Source organism: Heteronotia binoei, chromosome 6, assembly GCF_032191835.1.
Source record: "Heteronotia binoei isolate CCM8104 ecotype False Entrance Well chromosome 6, APGP_CSIRO_Hbin_v1, whole genome shotgun sequence".
In the NCBI taxonomy this organism is placed as follows: domain Eukaryota; kingdom Metazoa; phylum Chordata; class Lepidosauria; order Squamata; family Gekkonidae; genus Heteronotia; species Heteronotia binoei.
The window spans coordinates 140433281-140448092 of NC_083228.1; positions in this window are offsets into that span (position 1 = coordinate 140433281).

Here is a 14812-nt window from a genome sequence, read left to right on the forward strand (position 1 = left end):
ATCCCGGGCAGGGCGCCTCTGCTCATCTCTCACCTTGAAAACCCTCTATGGGGTGCCATAAATCAGCTGCCATTTGACAACACACAAAAATACCTGAAAGACTAGAGCAGGGGTGTCAAAAATGCAGCCCGGGGGCCAAATCAGGCCCCCAGAGGGCTCCTATCAGGCCCCCAAGCAACTGGCTGTCATCTGCTTCCTTCTCCCTCTCTCTTGCTTCCTTCTGCATCACAGCTTGCTCTGCCAGGCTTGCTCAATCGCACAGGAGCTACAAAGCAACCCCCTCCCCATTTCTCTATTGGCTGAGGATCCTCCCTTAGGGAGGAAGGGGGGAGGCAGAGCTTGCTTTGCCAGGCTCTCTCAACCGCACAGTGGGGAATCAAACCCAGTTCTCCCAGATAAGAGTCCGCACGCTTCACCACTACACCAAACTGGCTCTCTCGCCGATATTATTTAACACCTATATGCGCCCCCTTGCCCAGATCGCCCGAGGTTTTGAGCTGGGTGGCCATAGGGTGACCATAATGTCTGAAGGCCAGCCAGGGACACCTGGGGGGGGGAAGGTAGGGGTGTGCGCGCGCGAAGCGCTCGCGCCGCCGGAAACAGGAAGTGACGTCACTTCCGGTGACGTCACTTCCGGTGATGTCATGCCACCACCGGAAGCAGGAAGTGACACCACTTCCTGTGACATCATTTCCCCGCGTCACCTGCCGGAAACGGGAAGTGACATCACTTCCTCTGACATCACTTCCCCCAAATGACATCATTTCCCCCAAATGCCACTGCCGGAAACAGGAAGTGACTTCACAGCACTTCCTGTGACGTCCCCAAAAATCCCCCAAATATCACCGCCGGAAACAATTTTGTTCTCAAATCCTGTATATACTTCATCAGTATATGGGATAAGGCACTTTCTCAACTGTGCTGCATAATGCAGCCTATTTATTTTGTCCTGTTTGCTCTGTTGGCTCTATCTGCGCCACCTTCATCACTTTCGGGGTGTGGATCCCCCAGTGGGGTGGTCTCCCAACTCCCTCCGCCGGCTGTTTCTGATAGCCCTGCGCCCCCTCTTTCATTTGATATGTGTCCCGTGCGGGTGCCATCCTCCCGCCGGGAGATGCCGCAAAATGAGCCCCCTTGAGGCTTATGGCGGCAGGGCTCGGGGGAAGCGAGCTAGACTGCTGTTCTTTTGAGGGGTTATAGAGTGTTTCGAGCCCGTCCCTGTGGCATCGGTCTCATCGTTGTGGGACCCAGGGGGCCGGCGCAGCGGCCCGCCGAAGCAGCCTGTCACTAATAACACAGGTCGAGATGCAGGACAGGAACCCGGAAGTGACCGACAGGAAGGAAGGAAGGAAGGAAGGAAGGAAGGAAGGAAGGAAGGGAGGGAGGGAGGGAGGAGGGAGGGAAGATAGGAAGGCCGCCCCCCCCGCGCTTTCGGCCCCCTTACCTGATTCCAGGGCGGCGGAGAGTCCAGCGGCGGCGGCGGCGAGTCCTGCGGGCCTGCGGCGGCGGCCTCGCGGCGAGGGAGGGAGGGAGCTGCCGGCGCTGGCCTCTGGAGGCCTCCAGGGACCAGCGCCGGCTGCTCCGCTGCTTCCCCGCGGCCTCCGCTGGTCCCTGGAGGCCCTCCAGGGACCAGCGGAGGCCGCGGGGAGGCCTTCGCTGGCCGGCGCTGGTCCCGGAAGGCCTTCCAGAGGCTCTGGAAGGCCTTCCGGGACCAGCGCCGGGTGCTCCGCGGCGTCTCCGCGGCCTCCGCTGGTCCCTGGAGGCCCTCCAGAGACCAGCGGAGGCCGCGGGGAGGCCTCCGCCACCGCCGCCGGGCGCAGGGACGCTCCCTCCCTCACTCGCCGCCTTCCCCGCCGGCGCCCGCGGCCCACCGCCTCCGGGGCTGGCTAAACCGGGACCTTTAATGGTCCCGGTATAGGCAGCCCGGGAGCCGGGATTGGGTGGCCAGAACCGGGAATGTCCCGGGAGACCGGGACGGTCTGGCCACCCTAGGTGGCCACCAAAATGCTGATGACACCCAGCTCTACCTGTTGATGATTGGCCGGCCTGTCGCCGCCCCTGGCCAGTTGTCCGAGGCATCGGGAGCCGTGGCTGGGTGATTACAACAGAGCTGACTGAAGCTGAATTCAGCTAAGACGGAGGTCCTATATCTGAGTCGGGGTGGGGCGGGTATGGGCATCCAGCTCCGGACGGTGCCGCATTGGTGCCAAACCAACAGGTGAAGTGCTTGGGAGCAACCTTGGATGCCTCCCTTTCCATGGAGGCAGACCTGACTCCGGTGATCCACGCAATGGTCACTTCCAAACTAGACTACTGTAACTCGCTCTACACTGGCTTACCCTTGAGATTGATCCGGAAACTGCAGCGGGTGCAGAATGTGGCAGCTCGCCTGCTGACTGCACCACCTTTACGGGTGGGCGTTCGGCCGGCGCTCCTCGGTCTGCACTGGCTGCCCATTGAGCACCGGATCCGCTTCAAAGTTTTGGTTCTAACGTTTAAAGCCTTACGCGGCCTGGGACCAACACATAGGGTTGCCTATCCCCAGGTGGGGGCAGGGGATCCCCCGGTTTGGAGACCCTCCCCCCGCTTCGGGGTTGTCAGAAAGCGGGGGGGCGGGGAGGAGAACACTATTATTCCCTATGGAGATTTATTCCCATAGAAAATCATGGAGAATTGATCCGTGGGTATCTGGGGCTCTGGGGGGGGGGCTGTTTTTTGGGGTGGAGGCACCAAATTTTCAGTATAGCATCTAGTGCCTCTCCCCAAAATACCCCCCAAATTTCAAAAAGAGTGGACAAGGGGGTCCAATTTATGAGCCCCAAAAGAAGGAGCCCCAAAAGAAGGTGCCCCTATTTATTATTTCCTATGGAAGGAAGGAATTGAAAAGGTGTGCTGTCCCTTTAAAAGTGATGGCCAGAACTCCCTTTGGAGTTCAATTATGCTTGTCACGGCCTTGATCTTGGCTCCACCACTAATGTCTCCTGGCTCCACCCCCAAAGTCCCCAGATATTTCTTGAATCGGACCTGGCAACCCTATCAACACACCTGCGGGACTGTCTCCTTCCATATATGCCCAGGAGGTCGTTACGTTCGGCCTTCTAACATCTGTCGGCCGTCCCCGGCCCAAGAGACGCCCGCCTTTCCTCAACTAGGACCAGGGCTTTTTCGGTCTTGGCCCCGACCTGGTGGAATCAGCTCCCTACAGAGATCCGGGTCCTACCTGGCTTATGAGCCTTCCGTAGGGCCTGTAAAACGGAGCTGTTCTTTTAGCTGAGGCTGCGGGCGTCTATTCTTGATCTGGTTGGCCTCCCCCATCGGCACCGTCACCTGTGAGATATCATGATGTGAGATGCCCAAACTGGGCAATATGTGATATGGTAAACTTCTCTGAGTGCTGTTGAGCTGTCTGTTTTTAAAATGTTTTTATTGTATTTTATTGTTTTGTTGTTTGCTGTAGAAGAAGAATTGTAGATTTATATCCTGCCCTTCTCCCTGAATCAGACTCAGAGCGGCTTACAATCTCCTATATCTTCTTCCCCCACAACAGACACCCTATGAGGTGGGTGGGGCTGAGAGGGCTCTCACAGCAGCTGCCCTTTCAAGGATAACCTTTGCCAGAGCTATGGCTGACCCAAAGCCATTGCAGCAGCTGCAAGTGGAGAAGAAGAAGAAGAAGAAGAAGAAGAAGAAGAAGAAGAAGAAGAAGAAGAAGAAGAAGAAGAAGAAGAAGAAGAAGAAGAAGAAGATGATGATGATATTGGATTTATATCCCGCCCTCCACTCCAAAGAGTCTCAGAGCGGCTCACAATCTCCTTTACCTTCCTCCCCCACAACAGACACCCTGTGAGGTGGGTGGGGCTGGAGAGGGCTCTCACAGCAGCTGCCCTTTCAAGGACAACCTCTGCCAGAGCTATGGTTGACTTAAGGCCATTCCAGCAGCTGCAAGTGGAGGAATGGGGACTCAAACCCGGTTCCCCCAGATAAGAGTCCGCACACTTCACCACCACACCAAACTGGCTCTCCGCCCTGAGCCCTACGGGGAATGAGCGGAATAGAAATAAAATAATAACATAAAATAATATTTCTTTAATTGGACTTGGCAACCCTAACACACACAAATACCCGAAAGACTAGAGTGCCCAAATCCCTTACGTTAACCTCCGTGTGTAAAGTCAGGTCATCGTGTTGACTATCCAGAGAAGAGTGCTGCAGTGAACAATTAGCTGCCCTCATCAAGAAAGGAGGAATCCGACAGACAGGCGCCCCACCTCTGAATAGCCAAGTGGTTTGTTTGGGGGCTGGAACGGGGGGTGGGGGGGCACAAAACATCTTGGATCCAAAACTGGCCAGGTCCTCCACACGTGGGGCAGAGTAGCATTTTTTCCTTCTCTAACAGCCCCCCCCCCCCAGATTTGGCTCCCACCTGTTTTGGGCTAAAAAAGGCACTGAAAGAAAACATTATAATTAGAACGGTTGGCTTTCTAGCTGCCCCAGCTTCTAAGGCAAATTTGGGGTGTTATTTATACCCTTGCGAGAGATGCTGCATGTCCCCTACATAACGAGAATGGTTGCGGGGGGGGGGGGGGGGACACCTGCTTGTGGCTAAAAACTAAAATAGGAGAAGGGGGGCCCCGATCCCCAGCAGCGCATGAAGCAATATCATATTTTCCATCTGGCCTCCTCCCCTGCTAAGGTTCACCCGGACAGAAGTTTGTACGTAGAATTCTTATTCTTTCCAGAGCCGTCTCGCAGCTTGCCGGCTGACTGCAGAAACGTAATCCAGCCGCCGAGAAAAAGGTTGCTTTGAATGGCTCTGGTACAGAGCTTCTGTTGTAGCAGGAGCTCCTTTGGCTATTAGGCCACACATCCCTGATGTAGCCAGTCCTCCAAGAGCTTACAAGGGCTCTTCGTGCAGGGCCTACTGTAAGCTCCGGGAGGATTGGCTACATCAGGGGTGTGTGGCCTTATAGGCAAAGGAATTCCTGCTGCAACAAAAGCCCCTGCTTTATCTCGTGGGAAACAGTTCCTGTGGAACAACTTGCCACAAGGATTTGATTCCCCTCTCCTCCACTTGCAGCTTCTGGAATGGCCTTGGGTCAGCCGTAGCTCTCCTAGGAGATGTCCTTGTAAGGGTAGCTTCTGTCAGAGCTCTCTCAGCCCCACCCACCTCACAGGGTGTCTGTTGTGGGGAAAGGAGATTGTAAGCTGCTCTGAGACTCTGATTCAGAGAGAAGGGTGGGGTATAAATCTGCGGCGGTCTTCTTCGTCTTCTTCCCAGCTTCCCATAGGCAGGGGGCTGCATGCATGCATGTTTTACAATCCGCAGGATAACCCAGGTTGCCACAACTTGCAGGGTCAGAACCCGGTGGCTGAGAGAGGGGGGGCTGTATCAGGAGAGATGGGGCCTCGCACAGATGGGGAAAGATCCAACCCCACAGCTCTAACCTTCGAGGGCTTTCAGTTCCAGCCACTCCAGTGCAGTAACTTTATTTGTCTGTCACAGCCAAACTCAATGGGAGTTTTGAGGTGCCTTCTAGGCTAGCCAGTTTATCTCTAGCCCTAAACCTGTGGCATGGTTCCACACGGGTTCCTGATGGGATGCTTACGTCAGCGGATCAGAAGCGGAATTCTTTGCATAGTGGTGCGTTCATGTGGCTGGGAGCTGGAGCACACAAGAGTTGTGGCCAGAGTTGTGTGTGGACTCTTATCTGGGAGAACCGGGTTTGATTCCCCACTCCTCCACTTGCAGCTGCTGGAATGGCCTTGGGTCAGCCATAGCTCTTGCAGTGTTGTCCTTGAAAGGGCAGCTGCTGTGAGAGCCCTCTCAGCCCCACCCACCTCATAGGGTTTGATTCCCCACTCCTCCACTTGCACCTGCTGGAATGGCCTTAGGTCAGCCATCGCTCTGGCAGAGGTTGTCCTTGAAAGGGCAGCTGCTGTGAGAACCCTCTCAGCCCCCACCCACCTCACAGGGTGTCTGTTGGGGAGGAAGAAGATATAGGAGATTGTAAGCCGCTCGGAGTCTCTGATTCAGAGAGAAGGGCGGGGTATAAATCTGCGGTCTTCTTCTTCTTCAAGTCAGGGCCACTCCACACAGTTTGTTCACATGAGGCTGGACAGAACCTGGAAGCTGGGTGGTGTAGTGGGTTAGAGCACTGGGTGAGGACCCAAGAGGCATGCATTCAAATTCCCTCTTCGTCACGGACCTCGGTGGAACAGGCTTCCTCAGGAGTAGGTAGGCCCTCCTTCCCTGGAGGTTTTGAAGCAGAGGCTAGATGGCCTTCTGACAGCAATGAGGATCCCGTGAATTTAGGGGGAGGTGTTTGTGAAGTTCCTGCATTGTGCAGGGGGTTGGACTCGATGACCCTGGAGGTCTCTTCCAACTGTATGGTTCTTGGAGCTTCCCTGAGTTATCTGACGAAAGGAACTTTGATTCTTGAAAGTTTATACCCTGAAACACTGGTTGGTGTCAAAGGTAGGGGTTGCCAAGTCCAGTTCAAGAAATATCTGGGGACTTTGGGGGGCGGAGCCAGGAGACACTGGGGGTGGAGCCAGGATCAAAGTTGTGAAAAACATAACTGAACTCCAAAGGGCGTTCTGGCCATCACATTTAAAGGGACCACACATGTTTTAAATGCTTCCTTCCATTGGAAATAATGAAGGATAGGGGCACCTTCTTCGGAGGCTCATAGAATTGGATGCCCTGGCCCAATCTTTTTGAAATTTGGAGGGTGTTTTGAAGAGAGGCACTGGACACTCTACTGAAAATATGGCGCTTCTAACTAGGACCCCCACCCTCAAGCCCCAGATAACTGCCAATCACTTTTCCATTATACCCTATGGGAATCGATCTCCATAGGGAATAATGGAGTGCCCAGCAGACATTTCCCTCCCAGCCTCCCACTTACTAATGACCTTGAAGTGGGGGGAGGGCCTCCAAACTGGGGGATCCCCTGCCCCCACCTGGGGATTGGCAACCCCCGTCTAAGGTGCTGCTGGAATGGAATCAAAGTGTTCTACTTCAGGGCAATATGGCTACCTCTCTGAAACTATGAACCTCTCTGGGTGACATTGGGCCGGCCATTTCCTCTCAGCCTAACCTCTTTCAGGGTTATTTTGAGGGCAAAATGAGGGTGGCGTGTGGGAAAACCCCATCTACGCTGCTGTCCCGAGCACCTTCAGAGAAGGGTGCCGTAAAAACAGACCGATTGGATGGAGTTTGAAACGGTATGAGTGTTGTGCATGTTTAGTCTGTGAGGGACAGCGCCGCCGTGTTTGACGGTGTCGTTTTCTTGTGCCAAGCAAAGGACTTGAGGTGAACCTAATGAGGCCTTTTTCTGCTTTCCTTCCAGGTCTGCCGCTCTTTCTGAATCTCTCTTCCCCCCCTTCTCTGTGGACATTTTCGAACATCTTCCCACAATCCTCCTGGGTCACCGCTGATGGACCGCCAAGCGACAGAAACGCAGGCCTATCTTGGCACACCCCTGTTGGTACGAGGACTTGTGACAGAACCAGCAATTCGGAGAGGGGGGTCTTTTCGTTTTTGGAACTCCATATGTTCCCTTCCTATCTTAACCTATATATATCTCTATCTATACACTCACACAATGCCCCCCCTCCCCTCGCCCCGAATCCCTCACGACAAGGGATCCTTTCCCTCCCGGAGACTACGGAAGCCAGCTGTATCCCCTAAAGGTTGCTGTTTGTACATTCACGTCACGCATAAATGTATTTATGTTGTAAAGCTATTTATATATTGTTTATAAAGAGATATTTATAAAAGAAATTTTATTTATGTAACTAAATGAAAAGGAGTCTAGCATTGTAAACTGTCTTTCTTTTTTCTTCTTTTTTTGTTGGAAATAGTTGGAAAATGTTGGAAAAAAAACAACACCAAAAAAACACACCATTCCATGTACAATTTTCGCCACCTGTCTTTCTTTTATCTCACGAACAGAGGATGTATGGCTAGATTTAAAAATGCAACCGTATTAAAGTACAGACAGTTTGATCTTAGGGTTGCCAATCCCCAGGTGGGGGCAGGGGATCCCCCGGTTTGGAGGCCCTCCCCTCGCTTCAGGGTGAGCAGAAAGCGGGGGGGGGGAGGGGAAGTGTATGCTGGGCACTCCATTATTCCCTATGAAGATCGAATCCTATAGGGTATAATGGATAATTGATCCATGGGTATCTGGGGCTCTGTGGAGGCTGTTTTTGGAGATAGAGGCACCAAATTTCCAGCGTACCATCCAGTGATTCTTCCCAAAATACCCACCAAGTTTCAAAAAGATTGGGTCAGGGAGTCCAATTCTATGAGCCCCCAAAGAAGGTGCCCTTAGCCATTATTTCCAATGGAGGGAAAGCATTTAAAAGGTGTGTAGTCCCGTTAAACATGATGGCTAGAACTCCCTTCAGTGTTCAGTCGTGCACCCCAAAGCCTCTTGCCTCCACCCCCAAAGTCTCCTGGCGCCACCCCCGAAGGCCCCAGATATTTCTTGAATTAAGACTTGGCAACCCTATTTGATTTTGGCCTGGGAGCTACGTCTGGCCCAGGGGGGTTTCTGTCTGGTTCTGCTGGACACCGGTGTTGTCATGGCTCCAAAAAGGCCATTTATGCATATCTGGTTCTTGGCCCAGTTTGAAAAACTCCCAGGTTGGACGTGGGCACTGGAAACAAGCAGAGCTAAGGTTGCCAGCTAAGTGTGTTGCCCTCCAGGTGGGGCCCGGAGATCTCCCACTATTATGACCAATCTCTAGAACAGAAAGATCAGTTCCCCTAGAGAAAATGAATGCTTTGGATGGTGGACTCTATAAACATAAGAGGCCTGTTGGATCAGGCCAATAGAGCATAATGGATAATTCTCCATTATGCCCTATGGGAATCAGTTTCCATAGGGAATAATGGAGTCCCCAGCAGACATTCCCCCCTCCCCCCGTTTTCTGGGGGAGGGCATAATGGATATATAAATAATGGATATATAAATAGGGCATAATGGATATAAAAATAAAAATTTTATTATTGTTTATCTAGTTCAGTATCCTGCCTCACACAGGGGCCAACCAGTTTCTCTGGAAGGCCAACGACAGGGCAGAGAGGCCGAGGCCTTCATAAGAACATCAGAAGAGCCCTGCTGGGTCAGACCAGTGATGGTCCATCCAGTCCAGCCTCCTATCTCACATAGAGGTCAACCAGTTCCTCTGGAGGGCAGACAACAGGGCAGAGAGGCGGAGGCCTTCATAAGAACATCAGAAGAGCCCTGCTGGATCAGACCAGTGAGGGTGCATCCAGCCCAGCATCCTGTCTCACACAGGGGCCAACCAGTTCCTCCGAAGGGCCAGCAACAGGGCAGAGAGGCCGAGGCCTTCTTAAGAACATCAGAACAGCCCTGCTGGATCAGAACAGTGGTCCTTCTAGTCCAGCATCCTGCCTCATGCAGTGGCCAGCCATTTCCTCTCGAGGGCCAACAACAGGGCAGAGAGGCCAAGGCCTCCTTAAGAACATCAGAGGAGCCCTGCTGGATCAGACCAGGAAGGGTCCATCTAGTCCAGCATCCTGCCTCATGCAGTGGTCAGCCATTTCCTCTGGAGGGCCAGCAACAGGGCAGAGAGTCTGAGGCCTTCATAAGAACATCAGAAGAGCCCTGCAGGATCAGACCAGTGGTCCATGACGATGACCAGAACTGTAGCTTTTTCCTTCCTGCTGCAGCACTTTCACTGAGTTGTCTACCACAACCCCAAGATCTTTCCCCCTCTCAGTCTCAGCAAGTTCAGACTCCAAAACCTGAAGATCGGGTCGCCAATCCCCAAGTGGGTAAGGCAAATAGGAAAACACTGTGTAATTTACAAAGCAAGAACAAATGCAACCGCTCTTGTTATGCTTTCAGTTCATTGGAACATCCCAAACACAACTTTCAACCAAAAGACAGCGGCTCTTTGCTGAGCTCAACATACGTAGTCGTTCCAGATCAATACGCAATGCTGTACAGGTACAATATTTTGCTGTCCAAAAATGTCCTGTTTCTCGGTAGACGCAAGCGTACCATTTATTCAAGTGTAGTGAAGGTAACAGTCCTCAACGCCACAGATACGGCGACACGCGGCCAAGGTTCCTTCCGTGTTTCATACGCCACTTCCGCTGGCCGCCTGTATTTCTTCCGGAACTTAACTTCAAATACGTCTCTCGTATGAACGTGCAAATAACAAATGAAATTAAAAATTAAATGCGTCATATTTTAATTTCATTTGTCATTTGTATGTTCATACGAGAGACGTATTTTACGTTACGTTCCGGAAGAAAGACAGGCGGCCAGCGGAAGTGGCGTGTGAAACACGGAAGGAACCTTGGCTGCGTGTCGCTGTATCTGTGGCGTTGAGGACTGTTACCTTCACTACACTTGAATAAATGGTACGCTTTCGTCTACCGAGAAACAGGCCATTTTTGGACAGCAAAATTATTGTACCTGTATAGCATTGCAAAATATTGATCTGGAATGACTATGTATGTTGAGCTCAGTAAAGAGCCACTCTATCTTGGTTGAAAGCTGCGTTTGTGATGTTCCGTGTAACAAGAGCGGTTGCATTTGTTCTTGCTTTGTAAATTATTTATTACTTTATTTAATTACTTTAAATTTCTATCCCGCCCTCTCCGCAAGCGGAATCAGGACGGCTAACAACATACATTTTTACAATTTAATTACACAGGGTTTTTCTATTTTTGCCTTACCGATGGCGACACTGTGGTTTCCTGTTTGCTTAAATCCTCAGGTGGGGGCAGGGGATCCCCCGGGTTGGAGGCCTTGCCCCTGCTTCAGGGTTATCAGAAAACGGGGGGAAGGGGGGAATGTCTGCTGGGGACTCCATTATTCCCTATGGAGACTGATTCCCATAGGGCATAATGGAGAATTGATCCATAGATATTTGAGGCTCGGGGGGGGCATTTTTTGAGGTATATGCACCACATTTGCAGCATAGCATCTGGTGCCTCTCCTCAAAACACCCTCCAAGTTTCAAAAAGATTGGGCCAGGGGATTCAGTCCTATGACTCCCAAAAGAAGGTGCCCCTATCCTTCATTATGTCTAATAGAGGAAAGGCATTTAAAAGGTGTGCACTCCCTTTAAATGTAATGGCCAGGACTCCCTTTGGAGTACAATTATGCTTGTCACAACCTTGCAGTCAGGAAATAACCAGGGGGAGGGAGAGGTGGAAAGAAAGCAACTTTAACTTTGAATGCTATCACAATGGAATTCCAGATGGCCAAGATCAGTTCCTCTGGAGAAAACAGCTGCCTTTTTGGGTGGACTTGAGGGTATTATACTCTGCGGAGGCCCTTCCCCTCCTGAAACCCCTCCCTCCCAAGGCTCCCCACCCCCTAAATTTCCAGGTTATTTCCCAATGCAGAGCTGGTAACCCTACAGAACTGTGCAGCAGCAATGCGGCACCCTGTTATCCTCGTTATTGGGTGATGGGCAAAAAAAACTAGGTGCCATCAGGAGGTCCACCAGTGGGGCCAGGACACTAGAAGCCCTCCCACTGTGCCCCCACAACCACCCAGTATACAGAGCATCACTGCCCCTGACAGAGCATTCCAACAATACACTGTGGCTAATAGCCGCTGATGGACCTCTGCTCCATATGCTTATCCAATCCCCTCTTGAAGCTGACTATGCTTGCGGAGTGTGGCCTCTATGGTATGACACTCCTCTGAGGTCCCTCCCCTCCCCAAACTCCGCCCTCCCTGGGCTCCACCCCCAAATCTCCAGGAGCATCCCCACGACCTGGAAATGTCCTTCTTTGAAACAGAGACTGGATGGCCATCTGACAGCAATGCCAGGGGGATCGTGGGAGGGAGTATAAGGGGTTGGTCTGCTCTGATCAGTACGAGGGGCAACGGTCTAGCAAGAAGAAGATATTGAAGAAGATATTGGATTTATATCCCGCCCTCCACTTCGAAGAGTCTCAGAGCGGCTCACACTCTCCTTTACCTTCCTCCCCCACAACAGACACCCTGTGAGGTAGATGAAGATATTGGATTTATATCCCGCCCTCCACTCCGAAGAGTCTCAGAGCGGCTCACAATCTCCTTTACCTTCCTCCCCCACAACAGACACCCTGTGAGGTAGATGAAGATATTGGATTTATATCCCGCCCTCCACTCCGAAGAGTCTCAGAGCGGCTCACAATCTCCTTTCCCTTCCCCCCCCCACAACAGACACCCTGTGAGGTAGATGAAGATACTGGATTTATATCCCGCCCTCCACTCCGAAGAGTCTCAGAGCGGCTCACAATCTCCTTTCCCTTCCTCCCCCACAACAGACACCCTGTGAGGTAGATGAAGATATTGGATTTATATCCCGCCCTCCACTCCGAAGAGTCTCAGAGTGGCTCACAATCTCCTTTCCCTTCCTCCCCCACAACAGACACCCTGTGAGGTAGATGAAGATATTGGATTTATATCCCGTCCTCCACTTCGAAGAGTCTCAGAGGGGCTCACCATCTCCTTTACCTTCCTCCCCCACAACAGACACCCTGTGAAGTGGGTGGGGCTGGAGAGGGCTCTCACAGCAGCTGCCCTTTCAAGGACAACCTCTGCCAGAGCTATGGCTGACCCAAGGCCATTCCACCAGCTGCAAGTGGAGGAGTGGGGAATCAAACCCGGTTCTCCCAGATTAGAGTCCACGCACTTAACCACTGCACCAAACTGGCTCTCAGAAGACAGACACCCCGTGTGTGGGTGGGGCTGAGAGGGCTCTCACAGCAGCTGCCCATTCAAGGACAACCTCTGCCAGAGCTATGGCTGACCCAAGGCCATGCCAGCAGGTGCAAGTGGAGGAGTAGGGAATCAAACCTGGTTCTCCCAGATAAGAGTCCGCACACTTAACCACTACACTAAACTGGCTCTCCGATGAATGGTCTTTTGGCATAAGGCAAAGTGCCCCTTCTTGTTTTTGTGGAAGGAGGATCGTGGCCCAGTGGTAGAGCCTCTGCTACACATGCAGAAGGTCCCAGGTTCGATCCCCGGCATCTCCAGTTAAACAGGAGTGGATCGGAAAAACCTCTGTCTGAGACCCTGGAGAGACATAGACAGGGGCTGTGGCTCAGTGGCAGAGATTCTGTTTGACACACAGAAGGTCCCAGGTTCAATCCCCGGCATCTCCAGTTAAAAGGATCAGGGAGGAGTAGATGGGAAAGTCCTCTGTCTGAGACCCTGGAGACTTAGACAGGGGCTGTGGCTCAGTGGAAGAGATTCTGTTTGACACACAGAAGGTCCCAGGTTCAATCCCCGGCATCTCCAGTTAAAAGGAACCAGGCAGGAGGTGACAGGAAAGACCTCAGCCTGAGACCCTGGAGAGCCATGAAGTGGGGCTGTAGCTCAGTGGTGGAGCCTCTGCTTGGCACACAGAAGGTCCCCGGTTCAATCCCCGGCATCTCCAGTGAAACGGACCAGGCAGCCCCAGATGTGAAAGACCTCAGCCTGAGATGCTGGAGAGCCACTGCCAGTCTGAGTAGACAGAACTGACTTGGATGGACTGAAGGTATAAGGCAGCTTCATGCGTCCAGAAGGTCCCCGGTTTGACCCCCAGAATCTCCGGTTGAAGGGCCAGGCAGGAGGCGATGGAAAAGACCTCAGCCAGAGACCTGTGAGAGTGGCTGCCGGGCTGAAAAGGCACTACTGACCTCGATGGACCAAAGGACTTGGTGGCTGCCTGAAAACACTAGCACCATCTAGAGCAGGGGTGGCCAAACTTGCTTAATGTAAGAGCCACATAGAATAAATGTCAGAGGTTTGAGAGCCGCAAGGCAGGCAGCCAGGCAATAACTGGGGGGGGGGGGGGGAGGGAGAGGTGGAAAGAAAGCAACTTTAACTTTAAATGCATTCGCCAAGCCACTGGCTGGCTTGGCTCAGAGAAGTGCAGAAAAGGGCAACTAGAATGATTAAAGGGTTGGAACACCTTCCCTATGAAGAAAGGTTAAAACGCTTGGGGCTCGTGAGCTTGGAGAAACGTCGCCTGCGGGGTGACATGGTAGAGGTTGACAAGATAATGCATGGGATGGAGAAAGTAGAGAAAGAAGTCCTTTTCTCCCTTTCTCACAATACGAGAACTCGTGGGCATTCAATGAAATTGCTGAGCAGTCGGGTTAGAATGGATAAAAGGAAGTTCTTCTTCACCCAAAGGGTGACTAACATGTGGAATTCACTGCCACAGGAGGTGGCGGCGGCTACAAGCATAGCCAGCTTCAAGAGGGGATTGGATAAAAATATGGAGCAGAGGTCCATCAGTGGCTATTAGCCACAGTGTGTGTGTATATATATATATATTGGCCACTGTGTGACACAGAGTGTTGGACTGGAGGGGCCATTGGCCTGATCCAACATGGCTTCTCTTCTGTTCTTATGTTCTTAAGTGATTGAAAGAGACAAATGCCTTCTCCAAGCCGGTTGGGCAGAGCGGTGGGGGGCTTCAAGAGCCACACCATGTGTGTGAAAGTGCCACACATGGGTCCCAAGCTCTGCTGTGCCGCCCCCGCCGTGATGGCAGGGGGTGGAAATAGCAGAAGATGAAGAAGAAGATAAAAAGATATTGGATTTATATCCCGCCCTCCACTCCGAAGAGTCTCAGAGCGGCTCACAATCTCCTTTACCTTCCCCACCCCCAACAGACACCCTGTGAGGTGGGTGGGGCTGAGAGAGCTCTGACAGAAGCTGCCCTTTCAAGGACAACCTCTGCAAGAGCTATGGCTGACCCAAGGCCATTCCAGCAGCTGCAAGTGGAGGAGTGGGGAATCAAACCCGGTTTTCCCAGATAAGAGTCCGCG